The sequence below is a fragment of the Frankliniella occidentalis genome, unplaced genomic scaffold (genome assembly GCF_000697945.3).
Source record: "Frankliniella occidentalis isolate FOCC.00 unplaced genomic scaffold, Focc_3.1 Scaffold142, whole genome shotgun sequence".
Lineage (NCBI taxonomy): Eukaryota > Metazoa > Arthropoda > Insecta > Thysanoptera > Thripidae > Frankliniella > Frankliniella occidentalis.
The window spans coordinates 490,857-498,880 of NW_026267269.1; the positions used below are offsets into that span (position 1 = coordinate 490,857).

The following is an 8,024-nucleotide window of genomic DNA, read 5'->3' on the forward strand; positions in this document are numbered from 1 at the left end:
CACGCCCCTCCCTTCCCCACCCCGCGCTCGGCCGCCGCCGCGGCCCGCGGGCCCGACGGGGCAGGGAGGGGGTGGGGAGGGGGGCGAACGAGCCCTGGCGAACGAAGCCGAACGGAGCCGAACGCGCCCGAAGCTGTGATACAATGGAGAATGATTAGAACGATGTAATAAGTGAAAGTGAGCGGCGCGCTGCCAGCTCGGTCCGCACGGCAGGGGAGGGGAGCGGGGCCTACCTGCCTCTACCTGGCGGGCCGGCGGCGGGGCGGGGCAGGGCGAGGGGCACAACAGGCTCACAGCGGCAACCAGGCACAGGGCCTTGGTGGCCACGGGGCCCTGGGTCGGTGTGGTAGGGCGGGGCGGGGTGTGGCGGGGCCTGGCGGGGCAGGGCGTGGCGGGGCGTGGTAAGGCGGGGTGTGGCGTGGTCCATCAAAGGATCCTACGGTCTAGTCCCGCACCGCGGCGGTCAAGCCTATCGCCTTGCCGGCCGGACGAACAGCTCAGCCACAGCCGACCTCGTGACCTGCCAGCCGCACCTGCCGGACCCTGTCCACGTCCACGGCTGTCCCGGACGGAGGTCCCCAGGACCTGCAGGCCCACAGGTGTCGCGTGGGCGGCGGAGGGCCTGCGCGACGGGCCTGCACGATTATTACAGCAGCAGCTGCGGCAGCTGCACTCTAGCCCGGGCCAGCTGCGGCGCCCCGCCCCGCCCAGCCACGCCGCGCCGCCCGGGCCGAATCGTATCGGATCGGGTGGGTGACCCACTTTCCCACAACACAAACCAGGTCTATGTTAGCGTCCCAACTGTCCCGACCGACAGCGCGGGCCCTCACCTCGGTAAGCCCACAGGCTTCCACCGGGTAAGCTCACAGTGAAGGCCCGCAGGGCGAGCCCACGGGCCCAGCTCAAGGCGTGGTCGCGGGCCGCTCATGTTTGAGGACCCCCACTCCCCCTATCTCCTCAACTGCAAGCATTGCGCCCCAGACAGTCCAGGTCCAGGCCAGCACGCCGGGCCGACCCAAAGGCCAGCGAGCCGAACCGAAGGGCCCCTCCGCCGAGGGAAACGTTGGAGGCGAGGAGAGAGAGGGAGAGAGAGAGAGAGAGAGAGAGAGAGGTGTTCCCGAGGGTGCCGCGGCGCGAGGCGCTGGTCGCCGGGCGGGCCGAGCCGCGTGGGGCCTTAGTGCGAGGGAGAGGGGAGAGAGGGGAGTGGGCCCCTCAGGGGAGCGCGGAGGGACAGGGGCCGGGACTGCCTCACTCCTGGGAGCCGTGCCGTGGCGAGTCGCAAGCGAGAGTGGTCCAAGAGGGTGGGGGGGTTGGGAGGGGCGCGGAGCGGAGCGGTGCGGGGCGCGGGTGGGCGGCGGCAGGGCAGGGCGCGTGGAGGAGGGGAGGGGCGAGGGAGGAGGGCGGGGGCAGGGCGCCCCGTCCTACTGACCCACTTAGACACTATTCAATCCCAACGAATGGTCGGTCTGTCTGGCCGTCTGTCGGTCCGTGCCCGTCCGTCCGTCTGGGCCCCGGCTGCAAGGCTGTGCCCGTGCGGTAACGTTGCGTCGCGCTGTGCGTCGCGTTACAGGCGTCGCGACGCGCGGCGTTGGCGGCGTTGCCGGATCGACGAATTGTTTTGGCAAATTTAGGCAAATAGAAGACGCGACGCAACGATACATCGTGCGGGCTAAGTCTGCAGTAAAGAGTTGAGTCCGTCCATGCAGTGAGTCGCACCGGGACCGGGGTGGGATACTGCCATAAAAGTAAAAATTAATCAACAAATAAATTATGACAACAATAACAGCCACAATAAAAACAGAGCAAAATCGTTCAGGAGGCGAAGAGACCATAAAAAAAAACACAGGATTACCACAGCGAAAAAGGAGCAAATAGATTAGCGCCGCGTAGAGGAAAGATACCAAAGAACCAGGTCCAGTCCAGCAGACACGATTAACAAATCGAACTTCAAACTTAAAGAGGGTCATTACGAAAAAAACTTGAACTATACTGCGTAAGGGTGCAGGCTCAGTCAGGCAGCTCTTTGCTAAATACCCTGAAAAGAAACACATATGGACATGGGCTGATTCACATATTGACAATAATCACACAATTTCAAATGTTTATGTGCATTGGGATAGGGAGGCAAATAAATGCATAATTCGGAAATGCACAGAACAAGGGCTCATTCTCTCTCCCTCTCGCACTCACTCACACACACTCACACACACACACACACACACACAGCCAAAACAATGCAACTAGCCGGCCCCGTTCCGCCTCGTCCCCGCCGTCATGTCCAAGCAAGTCCGTTGGTGTGTTGATTTACTGTCCAAAACCTTCTGCTGTGACAAGGGAGGGAGAAACACGGCAGCAGCCCGCCCCGCCCCGCCGCCCCAGCAATACGGCGACGCCGTGACACAATTTTTGAGGGGGCGGACGTCAACACAACCACACTACCGTGCGGCAATCGGATTTCCATCCTCGAGGAGCCCGACTAGTCCCTGGAGCAGGGCGTGGCAAAAGCGTGCCGACGGAGCCGGCGAGAGCCCAGGAGTGCGACCAATCGGATTGAAACGCGCACAGCAACACAACGAGGGCTTTGGATAGATAGATAGATAGATAGATAGATAGATAGGTTTATATTTGCTGGATAGATGGATGGATAGTGATGCGAGAATACAGGTAAAAGTGTAACAGATAGATTTTCATATTGTTACCGACTCTAGTAGAAGCTGGTTAAAACAGTGTGGTAAGAGAATATAAAAGATTGTGCCCACATCCCAAATTCGCAATCGCATCGCTACAAATCGCTATACACGATACGATTGAGGATACAAACACCGACAAACACACTCGTGGACGTCGATGAAAACACGAGACGAAAACATGTTGGTCTAAAAATGTTACAATTTACAACACGTCCTATTTGGGGTATGACTAATTCGCCGCTGCACGGCGGTGCTTTTGTTTGCACACACGGCACGGCGTGGCGGGGCGGGGCGAAGCAGAGCTCGAGCAGAGCCGACCGGCCGGCCGTACCGGCTCAAAAGACTGCCGTGCACTGTCGTGCTGCTCGTCTCCAAAACGTTTGCTTTTGGGAAGACAATAGGCCGGCCAGCTCTTCAGGTCGCACCGGACACATGGCTAACGGGGCGAGCCCGGGCGAGCCGCTGCCGTCACTAAGCCGAGCCCCCTGAGAGCCCCGCCGGTGTGCGCCCGCGCGGGCGCGGCTGGGTCCCCCGGGTCACTCGCCGAAATTAGAAACCAATTCGCGCGAAAACGAAAAGTGCTGTCGGGTCGTAGGAAAAAAGCGGCTCGCCGCTGCGGGGCCGCTGACCCCGCCGCAGGGCCAGAGATGCATCGCGTCGTTGTGTAGGGAAAAAAGGTAAATACATCTGAATACAACAGGAAAAGTGTTGCAAAGAAATTTGAAGGGTTATGACGTTATGACATTGCAAACTACAAGTAGTCGCTCGTTACAAGAAAAAAAAAAAAAGATTGTCAGTGATACATGATATCTATAAACTCTAAATACGCGATAAAAAAAGAGAAACAGTGAGCAAAGTTCACTGATAAAGGCAATTTCAAGGGTAGTAAACCCTTTCTTTTTCGGCCACTACGAGGTCCCGCGTCCCCAAAACTTTTCAAAACCGATCAACACTTTTTTGGGAGCTGCAAAAGCACAAGAATAAGGAGAGCGGGCGGTGCGGCGATGAGGAGTGGGCGGGGGAGAAAGGGGGGAGGGTAAGAAAGGGCGACCCAGATACCACCGTGCATTATATGCACTTTAAAGGTATGAAATATGGCGGCCGTGTCGTAAAAGAGATGGCCCGGTCCGCTCGCCCCGCTCGCCCTACAGACCAGGTCTCCCGTACCGCGCGGGGGAGGGGGCAGGGGAGGGATGAGAGGATTCAATACTCGGAGAGCCTGGGAAGGTAGAGGAGCAGTACGGTAAAAGGGAAAGGGGGAAAAGAGGAGAGGCAGGTCAGCCCTTCCTCGGGACACCAAACGAGAGAGATTTTGAATTTGAATTAGTTTATTGGTCCATACCACATTAGAAGGACTAGAGAGCCCCTCTACAATAGGAGGGGTGGGGGGAGAAGGGGAGATAGACAGGGAGCGACCAATATTGTACTCTGAACAGCCATGATAGGGAGACAGAAGACATGGGCGTTGGGCGTGCTACACCTCGTCTTGTTTCTCTGTCACTTTCTGCTCTCGCAAAGTCCGTCCATCCCCCTTTCCCCTCGCACTGGTTCGACGCCACTCCGGGCGACGCGCTCGCGAGCGGGGAGGCGAAAACCTGTCGGCCACAGCAGGAGCGTGTTCGATGAATAGTTAATCAACTGTCGTCACCGTCTTGAATGACGGCTGGCGATGAAACAAGCTGGCGATATTCATCTTTTTTTTATATAAATTAAATTATTAATCGCGACGAAAAAAAAGAGCAGAGGAACAATGCCTGCGCCGTGGCCTGCTGGTGTGGCTGAATAGCAAAACTGTACCCTGTTTAGAGCAGTTTTAGAGAAATAACAATCCACTATACTGCAGTAGTTGTATATACATTACGATCGAGGGGGCCGCAACTCCCCAAAAATGTGTACACCGATTGCCAATCAAATGACTGGTGGTGACTGGATATGATTGGACAAAATGACTGGAAGGCTGTATGATTGGTGAAATTGCCACACACCGGAGTAAGATGAGTTGCCTATTACTCCCTCACAGACCATTCTCAAAACTACCACTGCTACTTTAAGGCCAATTTAGACTTGTTCTTATGGACAAACGCTCGATAACCACGTATTTTATGCTCTCTTGATAAGTAAAGCACGACGAAAACTTTGAATTTCTATGTGAAGCGCAAGCGTCTCTAGCCTGAATCAAAAGGCTTTACCCGACTGCCTTCGATTTTGACCAAAATATTGTTGATTGATTAGTATTGGTCCAAAAACCACCCCTTTTTTTTTATTTTTCTGGTGAATTTTGGAAGAGTTAGAAAAATTGTTCATTTTGAACCATTTGGAACGGTTTTCCAAATTTTCTCTCAAGAAACTCTCTTAAGTTGCATGGAAGATGGCTCTTGGGTTTAGTATCAATGTTCATTTTGAACCATTTGGAACGGTTTTCCAAATTTTCTCTCAAGAAACTCTCTTAAGTTGCATGGAAGATGGCTCTTGGGTTTAGTATCAACACCCAGAAGACCGTTTAGTCCATATAACCAAATTCAAAACCGACGAAATTTTAGCTCTTGGGACTAAAATTTTATTCGTGGTGATGAAATAATTTGGTCTAGATGACTTAATTTGATTGGTGCGACTATATTTAGTTAAAAATAGGGTTACTAAATTTTAGTCGGTTTTAGGAACTAAATTTTGGTTCTTACAACCCTGATTTAGTTGTATCAACTAAATGGTTCTCTGGAAGGAAACTCAGAGAACGAATGATGTTAAAACCCCAACGACCCCACTTTGTTCCATTCCATTCCAATCCGCAACAGAGCTTTTTGAAGAAATATGTATACAATTCAGTTTAGAGATCTTCGACATTATGCAAAATTCCTTTCTGGTTCTTAAAATTAAGTTTGAGTTAAACATTAAAACATATCAAGAAGCTGCGGCAGATATTTTTGATTTGAGGAAAGCGAGCCCAATACCGAATCCCAGAAAGCGCTTCTTTCAGGCAATCAATAATTAACCACCAAATTAGGTAATATCAGTAAAAACCTATGTGATGACAACTTGATTTAGTTTCTGTTGTTACACCTTTCTCCCTTCAACTACTTAGTTATGAGAGAGAATTGTGAAAACACAAACTCCAATATTTTAAGAAAGTTACGGAGATAAAAAATGATGACCTTCACCTAAAACAATTTATGTTATTAAAATTATTGTGAAAAAGTATTGTCTGCTGCTTATTTTATCCTCCAATTAATTTGAATTGCTATAAGATGTACTGGTGACATTATATCAAGAGTACAATGAGTACTCCTCTGTCTTTCAAGTTATGACAAAAATATCCGCCTGGTTGATGATTGGGGATTGGGTGACTGGATGACTGGATAGGGACTGGAAAATGACTGGATTGAAATCTGTACACCGATTGGTGGAAGTTGCGGCCCCCTCGATTACGATGCAAGCAGAGTCGTTTCCAAGCAGCTGGCGGGCCGCAGCTGCCCCTGCCCCCTCCCCTCCCCGACCTGCAGGTGCGTGGGCCAAACGACGCGCGACATACATGGCTCGGCATGCTCGACTCCGACTCCCGTCCGCGGCCGACCACACTCGCATGAAAAAAAAAAAAACACACTAAACAAAGAGTAAAAAAAGATCAACTGTCGCAAGCGTCGGAAAATCAAGTGTGAATGAATAAGCGCCGGTCAGTACTGATGCATGTTGGCGCAATTTTTGCAAATAATTGTAACTGGTTTACGCTAGTTTCTACTACCGGAAATATGACATCGGTCTGTAAAATGTCCCGCGCCACGCTCCCCCCCCCCTCTTTCCCTTCCTCCGCTGCCGCGGGCTCTCCAGCTCGCAGATTTGCGTTGAGTTTGCGGATGTCGGGCGTTGCGTTCTGAGCTGATATCCCCCCTCCCTCGCTTCACTCTATCCTTATCCCATTGCCCGCGAGATCCCCCCACCCCCGCCCCAATCTCAACATTCTTTGACTTGAAAACACACACACAAAACACACACTTTTGCTGCTGATACGTCCCTCGTGTGACGAGAAACACACATTACAAATCCAAGAAGAAGGCCCATGTTATCCGTATACTTTCTGATCACTGAGCTCAATATAAAAGCTCATTAAATAACAGTTTTGGGAATCAATCCTTTTACAGCGCTTTCACACAGCGCGAACTCACATCGACTGCGATAGTACATCATGACTGGGAGGTAAAGGTACGTGATGTGACCCCCCTCCGCCCCGTGCGCCACTCGGTCACGCCACACCGTGCGTGTCACGCGCTGTGTCTGTCACGCACGGCCGTCCCGTCCCGCTGTGTCATGTGATGAAAGAGACCCGCCATATTTTGGGCTTGCAGAGCCATGGCGGAGCTCGTGGCGCGGAGTGACGCGATGTACAATGTGCGACGCCAACGCAGCACAAGCGACTGTATATTGTAACCGATTGTAACTGTTGTAAAGCCGCGTGATTGGTTAGGTCGAGAGCAGGGGCCAACACGAAAAAACCACGTGTACACCAATACGTATACAAAGAATACAGAAAAAGTAAAGAAAAATATTCTACAATACAGATAAATACAAAAGTACACGTCAAAAATACACGAGTACAAAAGTCGCACACCTGCAGGCAAGAGTAAAAATTTACACATCTGCGCAGGTGTGCGAAAAAATTTTTACACACCTCAGATGTGTGAATGACTACACTGATAAACTAAGTGTACAACTGCAAGTTAAATACTTATCAGTGTGTACACTTGCAAGTGTTTATAACTCGGTAAGTGTGCACTTACATGTGTGCAACTCCTCAGTTAAACACTTCCTTAGATTGAACGCTCACTGAGGAAGGGCTCAACCGAGGAGTTGCACACCTATCGAGTTGAACATTTGCAAGTATTTAACTTGCAGTTGCACTACTTGCAAGTATTTAACTTGCAGTTGCACTACTTGCAAGTATTTAACTTGCAGTTGCACACTTACAAGTGTTGAGGAGTTGCACACGTAGTTTATCAGTGTGTTCACAGTTCCCACACTTGGGGTGAGTAAATAGCCACCTTTCCATGTACATTCTTAAGCGCTCACCTACAAGTGTGCGAATATTTTGTCACTCCCCTATAAAAGTGTATGAAACTTTTCACACACCTGCAGTACGTGTGCGACATTCGTACACTTATGTTTCCAGTGTGCTCCCGTTTTTTTTTTCTTGACCGCAACCTGGGGTTCAGTGTTTGGGCCAGCCCGAGGGCCAGCCCGAGGGCCAGCCATAGGGTGGCGCAGGAGGGGCCTTATCAGCCGGCGACACATCGCTCAGGGCTTATCGCAGCGCCACCCCATTACCTGACGGGGGCGGGGCGGGGG

The 8,024-nt window shown here is 51.7% G+C and overlaps 1 protein-coding gene across 1 annotated transcript in view; it reads right to left on the reverse strand.

The window, feature by feature from the left end:
• The window catches only part of LOC113205682 (nuclear hormone receptor FTZ-F1), a 145,688-nt gene that overhangs the window by 45,216 nt on the left and 92,448 nt on the right, over positions 1 to 8,024 (reverse strand). The window lies entirely within an intron of this gene.